The following is a 24,323-nucleotide window of genomic DNA, read 5'->3' on the forward strand; positions in this document are numbered from 1 at the left end:
CATCTTTATATACAATTAAAACAACAGATGCAATTAAAACAAAAGGTCATTGGAAAAGGTCTTACTCAGCATTGGAATGATTTGATGGCAAATTCATGAAGAGTATAGCTCAAAATAAAGAGTATTGTTTTGTGCAATAATATTCTATTGTTACTGACTTTATCCTGATAAAAAAAATTCTATCTCCTACGTTAGAAAATGTATTTTTGGATTAAGTAAGTATATTTGTTTGTTTTTCTTAAAGTGCCCAATAGGAGATGGCAGGAAATATATTTTTGGATTAAGTATGTTTGTTTTTTTTCTTAAAATGCCCAGACAGGAGATGGCAGGAAAAAATCCACCTAAACTAATACCACTCTCAGAGTCTGAAAGGGATCCTTCCTGAAAGAGCAGTATAACTGGCAGAGCCAACTCTGAGTAAATGTGACTACATCAAACACAAGCATTTATAGAAGTCTACCCTATAGTCCAACTCTATCCCAATAAAAGTAAGTCATTGGCATTCCATCCTCATTACTGGAAACTATCTTGGTGCCTATTACTTTCACCAGCCAGTAACTGCTATATTAACTTCCTATTGTTACTAATAAATAAGATCTCAGTTAAACTTAATTACCTCTTTAAATGCCCTATCTCCAAAAATAGTCAGCTTGGGGATTAGGGCTTCAACATATGAATTTGCAGAACACACAATTCAGTTCATAACTATCTTCAGTTTAATCATATCTTCAAAATCTCCTTTGCTGTCTAAGGTAACATATTTAAAAGATTTAGCTTTCTAGACATGGACATTTATAGGGCATCATTATTCTGCCTAAAACAACCCTGAAGTTTATATATTCCACTCGAATGTCAATTCTGAACACCAAACCCATGTATTCAAATGTCTATTTTTCGCCAGTTCAGACATCTAAAAGGTATCTTTAATACAATACATCTAATGTTATACTCATGAGTTTGGTCTTAAATCTGGTCTTTATTGTAAGACTACCATTTATTTCCTATTTTAGTAAATACATTTAACAGGGTTCATTTGCATAAGCCAGTAACTCAGGTATCATCTTTAAAACATATCCTTCTTTCCTTCATTTCCATATTAATGCAAAGCCAAATATATCCTAGGGGATGGCAAACATTTTTAAAGATAGTAAATACCTTAAACTTTGAGGGCCACACAATCTCTGTCCCAACTATTCAACTCTGCTGTGGTAGCCACAGACAGTCTACAATAATAAAAGCATAACATGCAAACCAACCCAATGGCTGAAGAGAGGAACAACCATAAGGATGACCATCTGGACAACCTTCTTGACAAAGCCAGGGCTGTGAGGACCGAGGCAGTCAGTACTGCGAGGACTTACTCTTGCATGAATTTCATGCATCGGGCTTCTAGTATATAATAAATAGATGTGTCCATTTTCCAGTTAAATTTTTATTTACAGTAACAGACAGCCAACCCTCAGGCCATACTTTGCTGACCTCAGAATTAATCTTCCAAATCAGTTTCCTCAGTCTATCTCTATTGCCAACTCTTTGTCTAATTGATCATCATCTATCTATCTATCTCTCATACTACTGAAAGAAATTGGTCTACCCATATCCACTTTTGGAATTCCCCCATATACTCCTCTCAGGACAGTTGAAATACTTTTAACAAATAGAAATCTAATTACATCACACCCTGGCTTACATCTTTAAGAATTGCCCTTATGATAAGACAAAATTCTCAATGTGACCAATAAGTTTTACATTATCCAGTCCTCTTCCAAGTGGTTTGTGGTCATTGTCCCTGATACATTGACCCCACAATCAGCCATGCTCCCTCCTACCTCACAACATTTACACATGGTGTTTCATCTACTTAGGCTGCTTTCCCCCAGGCTTGACCGGAAATGAAGGTATATTACAATGGGATTCTGAATGAAATTTATGAAGGGGTTGCCATGGACCCAGCAGGCATGTTGAGGTCCCAGGGACTAATAACAGCAAAAGATGGAACCATGGCCGGGACCGGTTTGGCTCAGTGGATAGAGCGTCGGCCTGGGGACTGAAAGGTCCCGGGTTCGATTCTGGTCAAGGGCATGTACCTTGGTTGTGGGCACATCCCCAGTAGGGGGTGTGCAAGAGGCAGCTGATCGATGATTCTCTCTCATCGATGTTTCTAACTCTCTATCCCTCTCTCTTCCTCTCTGTGAAAAATCAATAAAATAAAAAAAAAATAAAAAAAAAGATGGAACCATGGAAGAGGGACCACATGGCAGGAACTGTGTTTGCAGATGATGATGATATATTATACATAGCCACTCTGAGAACTGGAAATCAGAAGTTGGCAAGAAACAGAGGAAGAAAGATCCAGATCCTCTCTTCCTACTGTTTTAGAGTGGATGCCTCCCATTGGTTGAATTCTACCAGAAATCAGAAGCAAGAGATTGGAGCCAGGTCCCCTCATTATATGTTCTCATGACAACTTTTTTTATTTATAAACATGCTTCAGGATTGTATAATAATTTGTTTTTATTTTCAGAACTCTTAGATTAATATTTCTCTCTTTTAGAATCTACACCATGCGATGTCAAAAATTATGCTGACCTTCCTTACAATCATATCACCGAATCCTACCCTAGGCCCAGTAAAGTGAGGGCTCTAAATACATAGATACTAAATATTGGAAAGAAAGAAAATCAGTCAATGAGCGAACTGTTGTCTGTGTATTCTCTCCCTCAGTTGTTCTCACTCTGTGCAGCATACTGGTGTCAACTCAATAGCAATTTGTCTTGATCTTTCTAAGTCCCTTGCTAAACACTTGGACTTAAGAACAGAATTTGTCTGCATCTGCTTTGATATTGGTCCATCTAGGACAAGATTCCTAAGTCCTCCAGTCACCCAGTTCCAGTTTGCCTCCTAAGCTCTGACCATTTAAGCAAGCTTCAGAGAGGAACCTGCCTCTTCTCTTCTCTCCCTACCTCACCTGCATGGGGATCAGATAGATAAAATCCTATATGACAAAGGGTAAATTATGACAATTGACATCAGATTAATTTGTGGTAACTATGTGACCTTAACATCCTAAATTCTCATACCTTTCTTTCCCTAAGAAATTGTTTATAATCTTAACTCTACCCAAGAACTCTTCTGGCTTTTTTTTTTTTATCCACTCTCCTCTTAGGTTCTACTTAGTCCTCTCTTGTATCCTCCTTCAATTTGATTCAAGTTGTCAGTTATCTTTTTCTTTTTACATTTTGTGGACATTTTTTAATTAAAAAAGTTCTACGAAGTATTGGGCACTTTAAGAAAAAACAACATACTTACTTGATCCAAAAATCATTTTCTAATATAGAAGATAGAATTTTTTATCAGGATAAAGTCAGTGACAATAAAATATTATTGTACAGAGCAAAAAGTACAGTCCTGAATTAAATATTTTGGCATTCACTAAATGCCAGCAGGTAAGGTTGAAACTTTGAAGTAATCATTAAGGAAACATTTCTACTAGTCTAAATATAGCCAATTAGTACAGATATTGGATTTATTGCTGAATGTTTAATGACAACTTTAGAAAAGGTATTAACATGTAAGAATTTCTTTGGAAATATGTGCAGATAAATATGTAAGCTTTAAAAATCCTTTTGTAGCCGAAACCAGTTTGGCTCAGTGGATAGAGCATTGGCTTGTGGACTGAAGGGTCCTGGGTTCGATTCCGGTCAGGGGCATGTACATGGGTTGCGGGCACGTCCCCAGTGGAGGGTATGCAGGAGGCAGCTGAGTAGGTGTTTCTCTCTTCTAGATGTTTCTGGCTATCTGTCCCTCTTCTTCTCTGTGAAAAATCAATAAAAACATTTTTTTTTAAAAAAGTCTTTCCTTTAAAAAAAGAAAATCCTTCTGTAAACTCTACTGCCTGACAGGTTTAATCAATTAATTTAGTTGTTAGAGACTAACTATAAATAATATTCAAGATTTGCCAATTTTCCAAGAATAAGATGACTTAATAAAACATGGCATTAAGTATAATTTAGTGTTTCACTAGTGGTTAAGAAGAAACCTTCTAATCAAGCCAGAATTCCCAAGTCAGTCTTATCAACAGTAATCACCTTGAACCAGAGTGGAACCAGAGAATCTGTTAGAGAGGATTCTGTTGGTGAAAGTATTGTTGTACCAAGTGGTATCGAAAAATTCATTGTATTATCCAATGACATTGCAAGAGAAAAATCATTAATCTACTTGATTGCAAACCATATGAAATTGTAAAAAGGTCTGATTTTTATGAGTAGAATAAATTTATCAGTAAGAGAAATGAATTAAAGGTGGACATGATATAAACATCATGAAATAGTACAAGTCTCACTTGTTAGATCATGAGGTAGTTCTCTGTCTAAAGATGGAATTGTCATCTGCTTTCCAGAAAGGCTGCACCATTTTACTTTCCCCCACTGTGAGGTTCCACTTTCTGCACATCCTCACCAGTACTTGTTCTTATCTGCCTTTTTTCTTAGAGCCATCCTCGGGGATGTGAGGCAGTATTCTAATTTTGATTTGCATCTCATCAATGGTTTAAAATGCTAGGCATCTTTTCATGTGCTATTGGTCATTTGTATATCTTCTTTGAAGAAATGTTTATTAAGATCTGTTCCTTATTTTCAAATTGGGTTACTTATTTTTTGATTATTGAGTTGTAGGAATATTTTATAACATTCTAGATTCATGTTCCTTGTCAGATATATGATTAACAAATATTTTCTCCCATTCTATGTGTGGTCTTTCATTTTCTACTAGTGATTTTTGTTCTGTTTTGGTTGTAGCATTTTACAACTCAAGCATTCATTCCCATATGGTGGTTTTTTAAAATAAATGATTTCTACATCTCTATTGATATTCTCTATTTCATGAGATACTCTTATCATAGTTTTCTTTACTTCTATAACTGTGATTTCCTTTAAGTATTTGGATATTTTTTAATGGCTCCTAGTTAGTATATTAATTATTGCTTTAGTATTGTCTTCCTGAGGAATGCATTTTTATTTACATTTTATGGGGTCAATATGTGATAAAAAAAAATGGAATAGTGGAATAAAACATATGGTGGGGGACATTTGGACCCAGTAATTTGTGACATTTTAAGGGGGGAAATTCTCTATAATTCATTTGTTATAACTATAATAGGAGTTAGAGAAATAACTCTTGAGGTTTTTTTTTTACTAAATTATTGCATATGTGCTATTTCTGATATGCATCACAAAAAAAATTTAAACTTTCTTACCTAGGTCATCTAATTTTAGGTTTAAATATCTCTGGATTTTCACCTCATGACAGGGATATGTAGTGCTAAAGTCAGTGCAAAGGGACCACTTTATGTATAATCAAAATAGCCAAAATTATCTTGAAAATACTTTAAGTATTAACCCCCTTATACTTCCTTTCCCAGTTGCATATGACTTTGTAGTTCTGTGTCAAAATATTGTTTTTGCTGTTTTTTATTTCAATTGAAATTGGCATACAGTATTAGTTGCAGGTGTACAGCATAGTGATTATACATTTATACTGTTATAACTTACAAGGTAATCACCCACTAAGTCTAGTACCCATCTGGGGTTATTATAATCCTATTGACTATGCTGTAAGTTATATCCTTGTGATTATCTTTATAATGGCCAATTTAGATTTCTTTTTAATGTTATATATATATATATATATATATATATATATATATATATAACATTAAATATATATATATTGATTTCAGAGAAAAAGAGAGAGGGATGGAGAGATATAAACATTAATGATGAGAGAGAATCATTGTTCGGCCACCTCCTAACATGCCCCACATCATTAGGGATTGAGCCTGCAACCTGGGCATGTGCCCTGATTGGAAGTCAAACCATGACCTCCAAGTTCATAGGTTGACATTCAACCACTGAACCACTCCAGCTGAGCAATTTCTATTTCTTAATTTCTTCACCTTTTCCATCTATCTCCCCCACACCCCTCCCACCAGCCAATCATCAATGTGTTCACTGTATCTGTGAACCAAAATATCATTTTAATAGCATCAAATAAAGTAGTTGGATTTGCCTACAAGATACATAATATAAAAATTGGATTTGAGTTCATTTATTTTTGAGATGCTTGCACAGGTTGAATGTTCATAGTTTAGGTTCACATATGATTCGATCTTAGCAAGCATGAGATTATGTTCCATTCTCCAGTCTTTGGAAGTGTCCTGAGGAAAGGTGGAAAGATGTGAGAAAACAGGAATATCAAGTAGTATTACGCAGCTTAAATATATTTAAAAGGCTTAGTAATTCTTTTCTATAGTGATTCCCCATTCTTGACAGACTCAAATAACTCAGTCTTCAGAAATACAAGTTGGACTCTTCCAGATTTTTTTTGGCTTTTGCTACTTCATCATACTAGTCATTTTATTAATTTTTAATTGACTATATTCAATTCATCTTTTCATAACCATCTGGAGGGATAAATCATGATAATAGTTTTCAATTTTCAGTTACTGTCTAGTCATAGTAATAAAAATAATGCTCTCAAAGTTTGAAAAGTGCTTAATTTTCTTGGATACAAGATATGAAGTAATCTTTTTAAAAAGCAAGCTCATCTATCTGAAGGATGATAGAATGGCAATGCCATCGAGTATCTAGATAAAGACTTCTCTGTTCAGCCTGAAGATCATGCGCCCTTTTGGGTGGGCCAGTCATTAACAGTCTGGCAAATCTGGGGTGCAGAGGGCATCTACCTGCTTACAGACAGAAGAGGAACTGTCATCTGGAACACACCATGTTTTAAATCAAGAGTCATGTAGATAAAAAGTTCTGGCAGGTTGCTCAATTTTTTGCTTTGTGAATTAATAATTACATGAGGAGCAGCCTTAGATAATGACGGGAGGAACTAATGGATATTGGATGAATGGGAGCACTCCTAAAGGACTATATGCAGAGGCAATTGCAGTTAATTTAGGGGATACAATAGACAGTATATTCTTCTGAGGTTAATCAAGGAGTAGAAGCAGCACATTGGAGCCTGTGGCTTGAGCTTCAATGTCTGCCAACTCAAAAATCTTTAAGGCATTGTTCGTATGAAGCACAGCCATGTGCTGGGCGTAAAAGAGGATGTATGGAAAGCTGGGGAGGCATGTTATGCTTAAAGACATGTTTATTCTGATGTTTAAAAGCACACACACACACACACACAAAATGTCTACAGGCCACATTTGCCTCTAAGCTCTGTTTCTATATCCAGTTAGATATAAAGAGTGATCAGAAAAGGCAGATGGGGGATTCTGGCTAAACCAACTTAGTAGGATTCTTGCTAAATTCTGGGACAATGCAGAGATGAACACAGGAGTTCAAATGTAAGGCCTACTTGAAAATTTCAGGGGACCTGAATAAATCTGGTCAAGAGAGGAATCTGTTGATACCTCACCTCCAAATTTCCTAACTTTATGAAACTGCTTTGCTTTTATAAGGGCATATCATATATGTACTATCTCTGAAGCAAGTGGTGTAGTCACCAGATACTTGTCAAGTATCTGATGAGTGGTTGAAAACCTTCAAGGAACTAAAAAATATAAAATGATGAAAATGAAAAGAAAAAGTCTGTCCATTGACTCACTCTCTGTATTTTTGTTTTAAGTTCTAAACCCAGACTCTAATTTTAGGCTCAAAATGAACATTGATATTCACTATAATAGCCTATCAATGTTCCCTTTTCCTTGACACACATCCTACCTAGAGAGGTCACCTCAGGTCTGAAAGGTACAGGGCGCCCCCTAGGAGGCACGGGTTGGAATTACCAAAAAGCTCCACTTTTTCAAGTGCTGCTGTGGTCTCTTGCCTTGTTCATTCTGAGCTCAAAGGGCCCTTGGTATTTTCAGGATATCTTTTCTGCTACTGAATGGAAACTGCAAAGAGCTGGCCAACCCCATGCTTGATATCTGGAGGTCACTGGCTCATTGGAGGAAATGAAGCCCTGGAGGACCTACATGAGCATCACGTTGGACCCTCTGTTTTCAGCATGTGGTCAGCATAGTGAATAGCTGTCTAGCTGGCTTCTGGTTTCCACTCTCTTTCCCTGAAAATCCTGACCTCCTTACCTAATTCCTGCAATCTTCCCTCCTCCCTCCCCTCAGGGCTATATTTGATGCCAGTGCCTGTCACATCATCTCAGATTTGCCTCCTCCTAGCTCTGCTGATGTTGAAATGGGATGTATGTCCCAATTCTGCTGTATTTGCGCTTCATCCTGTGTTTAGACCCCTTGCTTGTTGGCTCTAGCCCAGAATTAGGTGGAGTTTACCTTACTACCTTGAATTCACTAAATGGCTGCAAGCATCCAATTATTGCTCATCTCACTTCATTCCCAGCTCCCCAGTGAGAAATTTCCTCTGTGCTCATGCCTTGGGCCATGAGATTCTACCCCTCAATTGCTTTAATTCACAGCTTTAGAGTGAGTCACACCTTCGAATTAAAGCATTAGGTTTCTAGTTAAATGCGTTACCTAGAAAAGCCAGCACGTTTAATTGTCATTGCCTATTAACATCATGGCAGGTATCATGCTGGTCACTATCCCACCATCAGGAAAGGTCTTCAGGGATATAGAACAGATGTATTTTCCAAGACTGATTCATTTTCTATCTAGAAGGTAGAAATAATTTAGTCCTACTTCCTATGTCATACATAAACCCCACTACTTTATAGTACTAATCTGGTTCACCAGGTGCTCCTTGAACATTTTCTACGGCATGAAATGCTGAAAACGCAAAGCATATATGTTTTTGGAGAATCAAAAGATTAGATTCTTTACCCTGAACGTCAAACCACTTTTTTTCTCCCTAGAAAAGCATATATAATATTATATTCAACAGATATTTACTAAGCACCTACCATATATATTCCAGAATACTTGGTGCTGGGCACACCAAAAGCAACAAGGCTTGATCTTTGCCCTCTATGAGCCCATGTCCTATTGAAATGTTAAAATATTGTAAAAACATATTGTTTCTACAACCCCTCCCCCCTCCCCCATTCAATTGTGCCATAGTTACTTCCTGGACAGTTTAGCTTATTACATTCTTATCATGGATCTATTTGATTATAATTTTTTCCCTCCTTCCTTCTGAAACACTCCTAACATCAAAAGTATTTTGAAACTAGTTTGGGTCCTTTTTTAAATAATTTACTAGTTAGGAGATAATTCATACAGCTTGTCTCAATTATGCCACAGAAGCTAAGTGATGAAATTAGATTCTGAAAGAAATAAACACGAGCATTAAGTACATCCCAAAAGATATCTGTTGAATCTGCAAATAGTGTGACAGCAAGGAACTTTTTCAAAGGCACTCTGGGAATATGATTTTAATGGGATTGGTTATGCTTCATTGCGGCCAAAGTTGGGAGATTCGCCTGGACAGCCAATATCAAAGAGATTTAATTCTTGTTGACATGGAGACAAAGTGAGAAAGAGAGTTTCATTTTAAATGTGTTTTTCTAGTTGGAAACTAAGAAATAAATTATTCAGTAAGCACATGCATTCCCAGAGATATGGTTACTGTGAACATTTTCTATAATTCTAAATCACAGTCAATGCAGAAGCAGGTGCAATGTAAGTATGCAAAGTTATTGCTCTTTTTTTCCAAAGTTGGCTGTAAATAATACCACACACAAGAAGATGAAAAGCGCTAAGAGAAATATTAACCATGTCCAAGGATCTCAGACCCTTACAAGATTTTCAGAATAATGGCAGGTTGTGACTCAGTGATGAGAGGATGTTTCAGGAACCAAGATTGTATGAAGTCTTGAGTTCATCAGTCACACAGAATGCAAACAGGTCTATAATGCAACCAGGAAGTGAATATGGTAGAAGCAACACTTGTAATGTTAATGAGGACGGATCATGATGCTGGCTTAGTGACATTCACAAAAAGGCAAACATGCCAATTATTTTCAGATTATTTTTAAGTGAATGCATTTTACTTCTCTCTTGCTTCCCCTAATTATTACCAATATTATTATTTATATTTTGCCCAATTATTTCCTTACTATGTTTATCTTGTTGCTACAGTATCTGGAGACATTTAGTAGAATAAATGAGGCATATGTGTACATTATGTTTTTAAAAAGGTAAAGCTTGAAACAGGACAATGCAACCTAAAGTAACCTTTGAAACTGTTTGGTTTCCAGTATTACAACACTGTTAAGAAACCTCTTTAAGAAGAAAAATAAAAAATATGAACAAGAAAATATCACAAAGAAAATAATTCTCACTGACAAAGGCAAACACATAATAAAAGCAGTGAGTCAAACCAACACTTAAGTTAGCATAAAGGTTAAAAGGCAAAAGAAGATCATGTTTACAATAGTAAATTAAGGGATCCACATACTCGCAAAAGAAGTAAAAGAAAAAGACAAAAACATAAACATGGAAGGGATGAGTAAAAATGGTAGGTATTTTAGAATGTTTGAAATTTAACAAGCATCAATTTAAAATACACTGCTATATATACTCTGGTTTCTCTTCAGATCGCATAAATCTTTCGCCTTTTACTAAAATACACTGCTATAAGCATAGCTTTGTATATATTAAGCACATGGTAACCAAAACCAAAAATATGAGAGCTATACAAGAAATAAAGTGAAAGGAATCCAAACACGACACTACAGAAAGTCATCAATATATAAGAAAGCAAGAGAATAAGAAAGGAACAGAGAAGAACTATAAAAAAATCAGAAAACAATAAAATAGCAATAAGTGCATACCTATCAATAATTACTTTAAAAGTAAATGGTTAAATGTTCCAATAAAGACAAATGGATAAAGAAGACTGATAAATACATACAATGGAATACTACTTGGCCATAAAACATAATGATATTTTACAACCTGTAACAACATAAATGAACCTAGAGGGTATTATGCTAAGTGAAATAACTCAAACAGAAAAAGACAAAAACCATATGATTTCACTTTTATGTGGAATCTATAAAACAAAATAAATTTAAAAAGCAAAACAGAAACAGACTCATAGAGAACAGACTGCTGGTTGTCAGATAAGAGCAGGTAGAAAATGTAAAGGAATTAGGAATTAAAAATTGGCAGTTACAAAATAATCACAGGGATGTAAATTATAGACGGATATAGTCAATAATATTATAATAACTTTATGTGGTATCCGGTGGGTGCAAGACTTATTGAGGTGTTCACTTTGTAAGTTATATAAATATCTAACCACTGTGCTGTACACCTGAACGTAGTATAATATTGACTATCAACCATAACTGGAAAAAAATGTTAATGAAAAAAGAAAAAGAAACTATTTTATTTCATCAATTCTTGACCTAGTAGCATGAAATTACCTAATATCAACTAAAATTGATCTCATTTCAAACAAAAACCTAAATGCACAAGAAAGACAACCATGAAAAAAATGATAACTTACATTTTTCAATATATCTCATCCTAAAAAATTTTTCACCTTAATCTATGACCTTAATATACTATGGTTTTATTGCTAAAAATCAGTTGGAAAATTCTATATTGTAACTGAACTTGAAACAAGTTTTGCAAGACTGTAGTGAAGGCATTATTAGTTTTGTTCACGTGACTTGACTGTTTTCAAATACAATTTTGTTATTTCCAAAACTCAAATCTATCATGTAAAGGTCAGGGATTTTTCCAGAAGACATTCAAAAGAATGTCTCACAAACTCTGCAGGCATTTTGCCTGGGGAATTCAACAAGCGCTGGTGCTTCAATAGCACCATTAAACTCAGTGCCAGCTCCCCAGAGTGCTTCTTGGGAAGCCCCCACATTTCATTTAGATGTTCAAATGCTGGTTTTCGAATATTTCGAGCCTAGGGAGATGTAATTGGTATTTTAAAAATGGCACATAATTAATGTATATAATCTCTTAAATTTGGACCTTTGAATACACTTATATTGCCATCATCACAATCTAAGTAATAAATATATTCATCACTTCCAAAAGTTTCTTTTTTGTCCCTTTGTTATTTTAATCTTAAAATCAAAACCCATAACTTTATAGTAACATCTAATATTATTTTAGTGAATAGGGGAAGGGAAAAAGAAATGTGGACATATTCCTGTCAGAAGAAATCAAAGAAAATGCCTGGTGCTTTTTTGTGGCTGTTGGGAGTGATGTCTGTGTGTGTGTCTTCTATGTCTTTAAGACCTTCTATTATCTTCAAGACCTTTTGTCCTTAATAAGTGACATGTCAATGCCTAAGAAGCAGTAGGTATGTGAATATAATTACCCCTCTCAGACAAAGTTGACAGTTGGTATATGCTTGTTACTTCCTAAGAAGCCAGGGATGAGCCTTGAAACAAAGTTTTTCTGTTTTAGCACATCAGAGATCATTGTCACTTGAAAGGCAACCTCAGTATTCATTAATCTTAGGAAGGAAATGAGTAGATGCAGTGGTTTCCAAAAAGGTCACAAGTCAGAATCCCCTGTCTGTGGAGGTAGCTTTTTCCCCAGTCTAGATGAATCCTTTCTCTCTCTCTCTCTCTCTCTCTCTCTCTCTCTCTCTCTCTCTCTCTCTCTCTCTCTCTCTCTCTATATATATATATATATATATATATATATATATATATATATATATATATTCTTATTTATTTGTTACTCTTAGAAAAATCTCATTTTTTACTGGACTCAGACAGGAAAGTCTATGAGTTTTTTGGCAACTGTACCTAGAGTGTTTCATGTGGCCTCCTTCATTCTCTCAGCCAAAATTTTAGCAGATTCTGCAGCCCCTTCCTTATTTTTCTTAGCACATTACTTCTTCCAAGCAACAGGTGAAGTAATAAGACAAGATGCTGAATCTGAGGTTTCTTACCCCCTTTATTGAGGAGACTTTCCACACTATATTAGCAGACATCATTTCTCTAGAAAAGTTTGTTGATTCTGCTGGATCTTTTGGGCCTCAGGTGATGAGGCACAGTAGAATCATTGAGACCAGTAATATCTTGCTCCCCCCATTTTTTTTTTTACACTGACCAAGTTGAGAATACTGAAATTGACATTTACAATGCAACCCCAAACAGATTTGCACTTTGTTTCTCCAGTCCTCCTTGGTCTATAACAAGAACATCCCTTACTCAGTAGCACGTGTATAAGGCTCTGGGTGAAGACATCCTGCTTCATGGGGAAACCCTTGTGTGTCATTGCCATCTCTGATTCATACCATGTAACCCTTCCTTCTTCACCCAGAGCTTCAGCAGCAACTTCTGTGGCCATACACTTCACATAGAAGGTAGCAATTTCACATTCATCATCCACTTCAATGAGATTCTGGCAGCCAGTGGCTGGAAAAGAGATGTTCAGCTTCATTATGAAGCTCCTGACTACCTCTGAGGCCCCATAAATAAGAGCTGGATGAATCCTTATAATGGAGGCAGGGTCTAGATGTTGGTATTATTTAAAGGTCCCCATCAGTAAGACTAACACATTCAATCCTCTAGCCCAGGCGTCTTCAAACTTTTTAAAGAGGGGGCCAGATCACGGTCCCTCAGAGAGCTGGAGGGCCGGACTATATGAACTACTATTCCTACTGTAACACCTCGGCTGCGCTCACTGCCCAAAAAACCTGGCGGGCCGGATCAGACTCCTCTGCGGGCCTCATGTGGCCCGCGGGCCGTAGTTTGAAGATGCCTGCCAGTGAGTCTAGCCAGTGTTTGCATCCATGAGAGGGTAATGCAGTGAGACGTAGGTGAGGGTCCCTAGATCACTGTTTCCTAACTATATGACAATGCACAAGTGACTTAACCTCTCTGACCCTCTTAGTCCTCATTCTAAAATAGGAGTCTGTCTACATGGCTACCCCATAGTGGTAGAATTTAATAAAGTATGCATGAGATATATCTGGTGAACAAGAGGCTCTCAAAAGAATTCCTGATTCCTTTTCTTTGAACACTCCTTCTCTCCCCAGTCAGTAGGAGTTGTAGGCTGAATGTTTGTGTCCTTCTAAAATTCACATGTTTCATCCTAAACCCAATGTGATGATATTTGGAGATTGTGCCTTTGGAGGTAATTATGATTATGTCATGAGTGTGGGGCCCTTATGGTGGGATTAGTGGCTTTATAAGGAGAAGAGCTCACTCTCCCCCTCTCTGCTTGAACATACTGATTAAAGGCTATGTGAGCACAAAATGAGAAGTTAGCCATCTGTAAGCCAGGAAGAGAGCTCTCACTAGGAACCAGATAAGCCAGCACCTTGATTTTGGACTTCTCAGCTGACTGTGAAAAATAAATTTCTGTTGTTTAAACCAGCCAGTCTATGGTTTTTGGTATGGCAGCCCCAGAAGACTAAGATGTAAGCAAACAAGATTTTTTAAATGGCTTAGACACAGGACAGTTGCGTGGATGGGGGAGTGGACAGAATATGTTCCTGTAAATAGACTGTGTGGAAGCATCTTTTCAGAGCACATGTCGGAAGAGGCTCAGAGCAGGCAGCCCAGACCAGCCACAGAGAGGAACCTGAGCCAGTGTTCTATAGCTGCCTTTGCAGGATATGGATGACCTTGGGACTTGGAAATAGAGAGACAGGATGATGTCTTCTGAGAAAGAAGATAAGTTAAAGTGCATTACAATAGATATGTGGGAAGAAATCAAAAGATGGTAATTAACTGTGTTACAGAGGAGTTTAGGAACAACCAAATATTTTATTTAAAAAATTTAGAGTAGCCTGGCTGGTACTGCTCAGTGATTAAGCATCAACCTATGGTAGCTTAGTGTTGAGCCACAGCCTGTGAATTAGAAGGTCACGGTTGGATTCCTGGTCAGGACACATGCCTGGGTTGTGGGTTTTATCCCTAGTGTTGTGGAGTGTGCAGGAGACAGCTAATCAATGAGTCTCTCTCATCGTTGATGTTTTTATCTCTCTCTCCCTCTTCCTTCCTCTCTGAAATATATATATAGTAATCTCTGTGAAAGAGGGTGGAAGTGATTATAATTCTCTACAGGGAATCCTAATCAAATATGCTTGCACTCTCTGGATATAAGTTGTGTGGGGAGGAAAGATATGGTAGGAAAGATATGGTAGACCCTTAACACTGAAAAGGGAAGAACATCTCCAGAGTTAGAAGAAATTGGGAGAATTCAATTTCATAATGTTTCACATTGATGCTGGAAGCTCTGAAGACAGAGTTTATTGAAATAATCCTTCATGGCCATCCAAACTTACCATGAAATTTCATTCACTCATGTATGCATTCACTCAGTGAAAAAATATTTATTGAATATCAACCATGTGCCATTCACTAAGCCAGTTATTGTGTGTACACATCCTGGAGCTCACTGCATATGTTTATAGTGTAACAGGGCATGTATCTTTGCCTTTTCTAACAAATTTCACACCTTTAATCTGATATTTCAAAAGGCTAAGGACCACAGGTCAATGGGCAAATTAGCTTACTCTGTTTAATTATTGTGATTCAGAAAACATCTGCTCCTTTATTATTTATGAACATGTTTTTTTCTGATGCACTAGATAGATAGTCTGCAGAATATACAAGGCAGACAGCTGAACTCCTCAGATCCCAAACTTTGGAGGAGGGTGAAAGGAATGTTTAAGTCTGAGAAGAGAGGTTATTTCAATGTTTCTCTTAACAAAGAAACACCTAGTGATGAGCACCTCACAGTTTCCTAGAGAAAAATACCCATAGTTAACAGATGAAGTTGCATTTATTCTGACTCAAGTACTAGTACTTTTGAGTACAATAAAAGGTTTATTTTTAGAAAAGACATTTTCTAACATAGAGCAGTTCTCTGGCAATCAGGATAGACAGCCTAATTTCAGCCAGAAACTCTGACAAGACTTAATGTTTTGGACCCCTAAAATGGTTCATCACACTCTACAAATGAGAAAACTCCAAGAAAACTAAAAAAGTTGTTAAGGGACGGGGGCTAGGACTAAGTACTGTAGCAAACTTGGAGAAGTACATGCAATTCTAAGGTGATTTCCTTAACCAAGTATAACATGGATAATTGGATGTGATTTTTTTCTTTCTTAAAGTTCCAGCGAGCAATAGTTTTTCTCTATTCCCCTCCTGCCTGCCGGCTTCAGTCCAGAGCAGTGCTGTTTGGTGGAAACATTTCGGCAACTACTGTATATTATAGGCTTAAACAGGTTTTTAATCATCCGGGGCAGGGGGGACATTTTATTTCAAACTAGGGGCAAGCTATGAAATTGGAGACTCATTAGGAACAAAAACAGATGAGCTCCAATTAAACTAACTGTTCTCTGCCAAAGCCCTGGTGTCTTGGAGGCTAACTTTGTTTAACTAAGGTTTACAGAGCAAACACTCGTGCCTCAGGTGTCATTATGGAAAAGCAAAGCCAGGAGGCAGCTTGGGACCTTTCAGAATCCAGGCCTCCCTTTGGCGCCATTGTTTTCTTCTGAGATAATTACTGAGGAGCCTTTGGGGCACCGTGAAGTTTAGGTCTCTCCATTGATTTCAGAGCCTGGTTGCATAATGATTACATTTCTTCCATTTGCTTTACTTTCAAAATGACTTTTGCTAAACTCAGGAACAGAGATACTGTCAGTACCAGGATCATTCCTTGGCAGCTCCTGGTCATTTGGGGGACGGCTTCTTCCCTGGAGGGGCTCTGCCATGTGTAAGATTTCCTCAGGCCTTCAGGAGAACTCTTTTCCTGTTGATTCTTCTGTAAAGAATGAGTATCAACATTGGCTGCTTTAGTGGTAGAAAAACTCTAGCTTTTTTTATTTTAATTGTCCAGGGGCTTATTTTTTTTTAATTAAATATACTTATTGATTTTTAGAGAGAGGAAGGGAGAAACATTGATGTGAGAGCAAAACATTCATCAGCTGCCTCCTTAGAGCCCTCTATCAGGATCAAGCCTGCAACCTAGGCATGTGCCCTGACTGGGAATCAAATCAGCAATCTTTCAGTGCATGGAATGATGCTCAACCAACTGAGCCATACTAGTCATGGTAGAATTTAATGTTTTTAAATTTATATCCTATATAATAAAGAGGTATAATAAAGAGGTAATATGCAAATTGACCATCACTCCAACACACAAGATAGCTGCCCCCATGTGGTCAAAGATGGCCTCCTCATGTGGACACAAGATGGTCGCCACAAGATGGCTGAGAGGTGAGGGCAGTTGGGGGCAACCAGGAATGCAGGGGAAGACAGTGGTGACCAGACTGGCAGGGGAAGACATTTAGGGGTGATCAGGCTGGCAGGAAGGCAAGTGGTTAGTAGCCAGCAGTCCTGAATTGTAAGAGAGATGTTGGATCCCAGTATGATCAGGCTTAAATAGGTAGTCGACATCCCTTAAGGGGTCCCAGATTGGAAATGGTGCAGGCTGAGCTGAGGGACACCCCCCATGCACAAATTTCATGCACCAGGCCTCTAGTTTATTATAAATTCTTTTGATGACTCTAATGGGCAGCCAGGGCTGAGAACCACAGACATCAAGAGAGTTTGGAAAGCCAGACAGTCACTGCTGGGAATTCATTTGGAGCATTTTCAGTGACATTGTCCTCAAAAACAGAGAATTTGTTGTGAGGCCTTGCCAAGCTCAATCGCTTCCAGGTGCTGCCTTTCATTGCTCTATCCTCTATTTCTCCCCATTAGTGACCCTAGTTTAGCACACCCAAGAGAATATACTGAATATGCTATGCTCCTTCACACCTCCATGAATTTTCACATGCTATCCTTCCCAGGTGTAGCACACACTCACCCACAACCTGCCCCATATTCCAGGCAAATTCCTTCTTCTCCTTGGAGACTGCACCCCCTCCCTGGCACACAGATTCTGTTCATAGCACACATCCATTTTTCCATGGTTCTGTAGAATCACTACTGCATCTCCCTGATAGCTCTTGATATACCACTATCATTTATCTCTTGATATATCTGTTCCCACCATTAGATTGTGGGCCCTTGAAGGGAGATACTTATGGCTCACTATAGGGAGTATCTGATTTGAAAGTTGGTCAAGAGCAAGCTACTAACTGTCTTAGGGCCTTGGCAGTTGCTCTTTCTTCATGAGTTACTTCCTGAAAGACCTGCAGAAAGCAACTCCCAAATCTGTCTCTATCACCTTTCATCTTTTTGTTTATTTTAGTGTTCATCTCTCTCCTCTGGAATGCAAGCTTCTTTAAAAAAAAAAATGTTTTGTTTTTTTTTTTTTTATTGATTTCAGAGGAAGGAAGGGAGATGGAAAGAAAGAGAGAAACATCAATAAATCATCCATCAGTTTCCTTCTACACGCCCCACACTGGTGATTGAGCCTGCATCTCCGGTATGTGCCCTAGATCGAACTGTGACCAGGAATTGAATGGTAACCTCCTGGTTCATGAGTCGATGCTCAACCACTGTCCCATACTGGCTGGACTGGAATGCAAACTTCTTAAGAGCACATGATGCTCTTGTCCTATTACTTCTTACACACTGGACCTAGAATTGATTCTGCATCAACATAGGAGATGGTAAACAAATATTTCTTGCCCAGCTATCAAATCAGAGGGACCTAGTCTTAAATCTTGGCTCTATTAAACTCCAGTTTGTATCTCTGAGCAAGATACATACATAACCTCTTTAGGCCCTAATTTCCTCCATTCCAGTGCTCTTTATTGCTATCCTCTTGATATATCCACTTTTAAGGAGGGAAAATTCTATTAAATGAGCAGATTAATCAAAAGTTGAATGCAAATTCCAAAAAAAATTAAATTGTCAGGGGAAATAGTGTGTTTTAGAATCACACTAATTGACAATAATTATTCACAATAATTGGATAATATTTCCCTGACAGGTTGGCAGCTGTGATTAAATAAGAAGATATCTGAGCACCTAGCAAGGATCTATTCTCTCTCTTTCACTGAGTCTAAGTCACTCTATATTCAAACCACATAAGAATGCTGGATACCCGCTCCCTCAAATTTGATCACTCCATTTTCAAATGAAATTCTGCCAAACCATATTCATACTGAAATTCATCAAACTTGTTCCATTGTTCAGCATAATTTGGGAGCCCATTTGGTCTGAGCTCTTAGACTGGTTATATATTGAAAAATATTATATTTATACATACATACATACATACATACATATATACATATACACACACATATATTATATATATATATATATATATATATATATAATGTTTGTTTTGGAATAAGTGGAAAGTGTCCAAGGATTATTGGTTAGTTTTATCTGCCATACCTGTATGGCCAGAGAGCTTGCCAATCACAGAAAACATGTGGCTTCTTTGTCCCTGTACATGAATGAGGAACTCCATGAGACCAGAGGGTGTCAGAGGAAACTCATTAAATTAAGTCTTTCTGGACTTCTGATCTGCAGCTCACATTTTAATCTGGTAGCCTCTGGTGTTTTACAAAGAACCTATAGCTGTGATATAGAATCAACTCCCACAAACATAACATATTGAATAAGAAAAGGTCTATCCCTTCGTTATTTACATCGTAAACAAGATTTTTCTAAGCCAGAACCAATGACATCATGTTGATTGCTTTATTTCTAGAGATGTGCCATTAATTGGTCCATCTCTCTCACTTTAACTTATTTTTCTCTGTTGGCTCTTCACTATGTTTAAGTTTTATGCTTAAATTACTCCATTCCCATGTTTCCTCTCTTCTTTAACATGTTTTAAACCCTTAAGTAAGAACACTCTTGTTCTCACTTCTATAATTGAGATTCCCATGCATACTGCTTCCCCTTCCAAGCCAATTACACCTACAATGCAAAAATGAAGTTAGTTTTTAATTCAGTGGGATTCTTTGCATTTACAACTAATTATTACTCACTTTTTTTCTTTTTGGCTTAAGACTTTTCCTCTCTCCTTCCAACTTCTCTGTTTTCTCTTCATAACAATTGTTGAGGTTCTTCCTCTTCTTTGTTCTCCTGGACTCTCAGCTTGACCCTGCTACCCTTTTTCCTTGGGCAGCCTCCTACATTACAGTGTTTTGGGCTGTAGGCCAAAGGTGTTGACTATCTCTCCAGGATATTTCCACAGTGATGATCCAATCCTGCAGTGACCTCAATACTAGGTTTACTATTTCCACATGGCCAGATGCATTCCTCATTCTCCCTGATTTATCACTATCCATCAGTTATCTGAGCTAGACATTGGGAAGTTACATTTATGCCTTTCTTATTCAATCAAACACTAAGTGCTGGTCACTTGACCTCTCAAAAATATTTCACTCTCCCCTCTCTACTTTTATTGCTTGTAAAATTGACTTAGAACAGGCTTTACCTTCTTTTGTCAGGAATATTCTAAGTATAATTGGCCTCACTATATTTAGGCTTGGATGCCCCTACCTCCCTTTTTCCCACCCCTTCAATTGATGTTTCATATTCCACACTGTAACCAGGGGGAAATTTGACCATGCCATCCTCTTGCCTAAATTCATTACAGCTCTTTATGGATTTCGAATGCCTTGGAATTACATATTCAGCCCTCCATGTACTGGCTACTCTATTTCCAACTGCTTCCTGATTTGCACTTTTGACTTTTAAAAAAATGTTTGTTTCTTATTTTTAAAGAGAGAGGAAGGGAGAGGGAGAGAGAAAGGGAAACATCAATGTGCGAGCAGAACATCAATTGGCTGCCTCCTGCATGCCCCCACCAGAAATCAAGCCCTCAATCCAAGCAGATGCCCTGACCAGGAATTGAACCCACAAACCCTCAATGCACAGGATGGAATGACACCCAACCAACTGAATCACACTGGCCAGGGCTGCACTACTTACTTTTTTGTACTAATTTTCTGATAGTCCCCCAAACATAGCATTTGGTTCCAGAACTCTATCTTCTCTTAGGCTGTTGCCCAGAATTATTGTCCTGACTTTATTAGCTTGAATAATTCTTGCTTATCTATGAAGACTGTTACACCACGTCTTTCTTATAAATTTTTCTTGAACATAGATATATGGATACATAACTGCTCCCACAAAAGGAATATTCACTTTGATTTGTAATAAACAATATTGGCAAGAACACCAACTCAAGTAGGCAGTAAGGTACATTATGATCCCATCCCTGTTACTAACCAGTTATGGGACCTTGGACAAGCCATTGTTCTAAATTTTCTTATGCCTATAATGACTCTTTTAAGCTAGCAGCTTTCCAAAGCTCTCTCCAGCTGCCAGTTCCTGCATTGTTTTTTTACCAGGGACAAAGCAGCTCAGAGTTGTCAATAAATCAGCACTTAGCACAACTACAAGGCTTGTTTATTGATCACTCTTAAGGTAAAGTGGCTTTTATAGGAAGTCGAGTCAATATATGTGTTAAATGTATTTAAAGTAACTGCTTTACATACTTAAGAGAATCAAACCTTGGGTCAGCCTAGCCACACCTGTGGACAGCAGGGGTGTTTGTTTTGTTTTAGTTTTAGTTTTTCCTTCCCTTGATGAAAGACACAAGGTCTGGGAAGACAGACCTTAGTAGAGGGGAGGAAGCATGGATTTTTGAAGTCAAATCTGGATTCAAATTCAAAACTTGTTTTGTGTATGATATTGAATAAGTTACATAACCTGTCTAGTTTTCCTCATTACTAAATTCAGAATAATTACTACTAGAGAACAGCAATAGTCCAATCACATGTCAAACTCCCGAAAAGTGAGAAAGTGCTCAGTTATTATCACATCATCATTATCATCATCATCACCATCATACTAACTAACAGACAGTGGTCAGTCAGGTAATGATACTTAAATATTTCATTATGTGTGGGACATTTATATCAGCATCAACTAACCACAAAATGCTCTAGGTTCAGAAGCAACTCAGGATAATGCAATTCTTTTACACATAAGTGATACAAAATCCAGAGAAGTGAAAAGATTTATCTAAATATAATTCTCTAGCAAATGATACTACAGAGTCTTCAACCCCATTCTCTATGTCAAAGTTTAATCCCTACCCTATAGTTTGTGCTTTTCAAACTTTAGCTTGCATCACAGTCACAGATACAGCACAGATCACTGCACCCCACCCCAGAGATTCTGATTTAGCATATCTGAGGTATGCCCAAGGATTGGCTTTTTAAATATGCTCCAAGGTAATGCTGAAGCTGTGCTTTGAGTAGCCCTGTGATGCACAGCTCTGTTCTGAATTGGCTAGGAGCAGTTCTTGGCTTTCTTATATATCCTACTCTCAGGAAGTGACAAAGAGAGAAAGATGAGGCCATAAGGCTTGATTATCCCTACCCAGTTTCACATGGGGCACACCACTATTCATGAATGGAGTGTGAGTTATCCTTCCATTCTTGCATTTTCCTACCGCACTCTTAGACAAGAAGCATTAGGTCTCAGGAACAGATTGATTTTATAAAAATTGCAGTTTGTTTTGGCTGGCGTGTTTACAGCCGTCTTTGGAGCTTGCAGATGTACATTGAAATCTGCAGTGTCTGGGGTGAGAAATTGGCTCTGGGCTCCTCATTTACTTCTGTGCAGCTTTTGTACTTCAGTGGTGGGAGAAGATACAGCACAACCAAATGCGAGCTGGAAAGATGACACAGGAAATGCATTGAGGAATTGATCCTTCCCACCCATTTATCTCCTCTGAGAAGAAGGAACTGAATTATGTTCTCAGTGTTCATTTGTTAAGTAGGCAGCTTAGCACTCCTGGCTCATATTCCCATAAAAACAATCATGCTCTTTGATCTGCATTATGGAATACAGAAGGTTTTAATGTACTTACCTGGAAACCAAATTAATGTGTGTAAAATAATTTCATATGAAAAATGTCTTCATCTTGTGGCTAGAAGGTAGGGGTGGTTCAAAGAACAAACCTCTGAAATACTGTATTTCTTGCAGAAAGAGGTGTTGTGGCAGATTAGGTTTGATTTCAGGGCCAACAAATTATGTGCAAAGCATAAAAGTGCCTTAAACCTCTGCTACCTTTTCTGCTAAGAGCTGATAATATACACCTCACAGAGGTCTTGCAACAGTTCAAGGAGATAATGTATGAAGACTTGCTGCTACCATATCTTAAATGAAGTAGATACTCAGTAAATGACTGTTGATTATTGAGGAGCATGAATTCTCTGACTTCAATCTCTTCACTTTAGCATCATGGTTTTCCCTGATGAAAAAAAGTGAAGGGATTGAGAAGTACAGATTGGTAGTTATGAAATAGTCACAGGATGTAAAGTACAGCATAGAGATTAGAGTCAATAATATTTTAATAACTATCGTGCCGAGTGGATGCTGGAAATATCAGGGGGAACATTTTGTAAAATATATGATTGTCTAACTACTATGCTGTACACCTGAAATGAATACAAAATAATATTGAATATAAACTAATTGAAAATTTTTTTAAATCATTTAAATTTATTTTTAAAATCTCATTGTCCAATTCTGCTCTTCCAGTTCAAACCCCAAATTTATATATCCTAATCAATCTCAGAATAAAAAAAAAGTTAAGAGCTCTTTATATAAGGACCCACCTACCTTGAAATACAAACTAATTACCTTTGTTTTAATCACTCACACTGTTTATGAGCTTTAATTCCTTGTGACATTTTTAATTTCCTCATAAGCAATTTATTAAACAATTTTATAGTGCTTTCTCCTAGAGGACAGAATTTTTTGTATTTATTTACATTGTGTAACATTTCAATACAAAATATTTAAGGGTGATGTGTATGTTTATTAGTGTTAATTGAAGAGAAAACCATGTGTGCTTAGGAATGAGAATGCTTGTTGCTTTAAGTAGATATTTCAACAGCACTCATGTCACCTTAGTGTTGGGGATAGTGAATGAAGGTGACAAAAATCCTGTCAAATAGCAATTGGAAGCAAGTGGGGAAAACAAGATAAATTACAACTATCCTATATATATATATATATATATATATATATATATATATATATATATATATATATATATTATAGGATAGTTTTAATTGCTAAGAAGAATAAAACAGGATTTAGAAGAGGTAAAGGAGAATTAGGAATAGAAGAAGTTAATTTTGGATAAGGCAGCCTTCCAGGCTCAATAAGTGCATAAAAATAAAAGACTGACATTGTCACAGGAGTGAGCCATGTGGAATCTGAGTAAAGGCTGATCCAGATAGAGGAAACCACAAGTGCAAAGGCCCTGTGGAAGAAACATGCCTGGGATGATCAAGGCACATTGAGAAGACAGACAGCTGAGGCTAGAGTGAGTGAGTAAGCAAGGAGTAATGAGAGAGAAGATCAGAAACTTATCCTACACAACTCATACCCCATCATAAATGGGTTTCTACTTTTTATTTTTGGAAAAAATGAGAGCTGCTGGCAGATTTATGCAGAGAAAT

General features: G+C 37.3%; 1 protein-coding gene and 1 pseudogene across 4 annotated transcripts in view; one reads left to right on the forward strand and one right to left on the reverse strand.

The window, feature by feature from the left end:
• KCNIP4 (potassium voltage-gated channel interacting protein 4) overlaps positions 1-24,323 on the forward strand; it is a 913,574-nt gene that overhangs the window by 710,016 nt on the left and 179,235 nt on the right. The gene's annotated exons all lie outside the window — the stretch shown is intronic.
• On the reverse strand, positions 12,719-13,348 carry LOC118709202 (annotated as a pseudogene).

This window comes from Pipistrellus kuhlii, unplaced genomic scaffold, assembly GCF_014108245.1.
Source record: "Pipistrellus kuhlii isolate mPipKuh1 unplaced genomic scaffold, mPipKuh1.p scaffold_m20_p_1, whole genome shotgun sequence".
In the NCBI taxonomy this organism is placed as follows: domain Eukaryota; kingdom Metazoa; phylum Chordata; class Mammalia; order Chiroptera; family Vespertilionidae; genus Pipistrellus; species Pipistrellus kuhlii.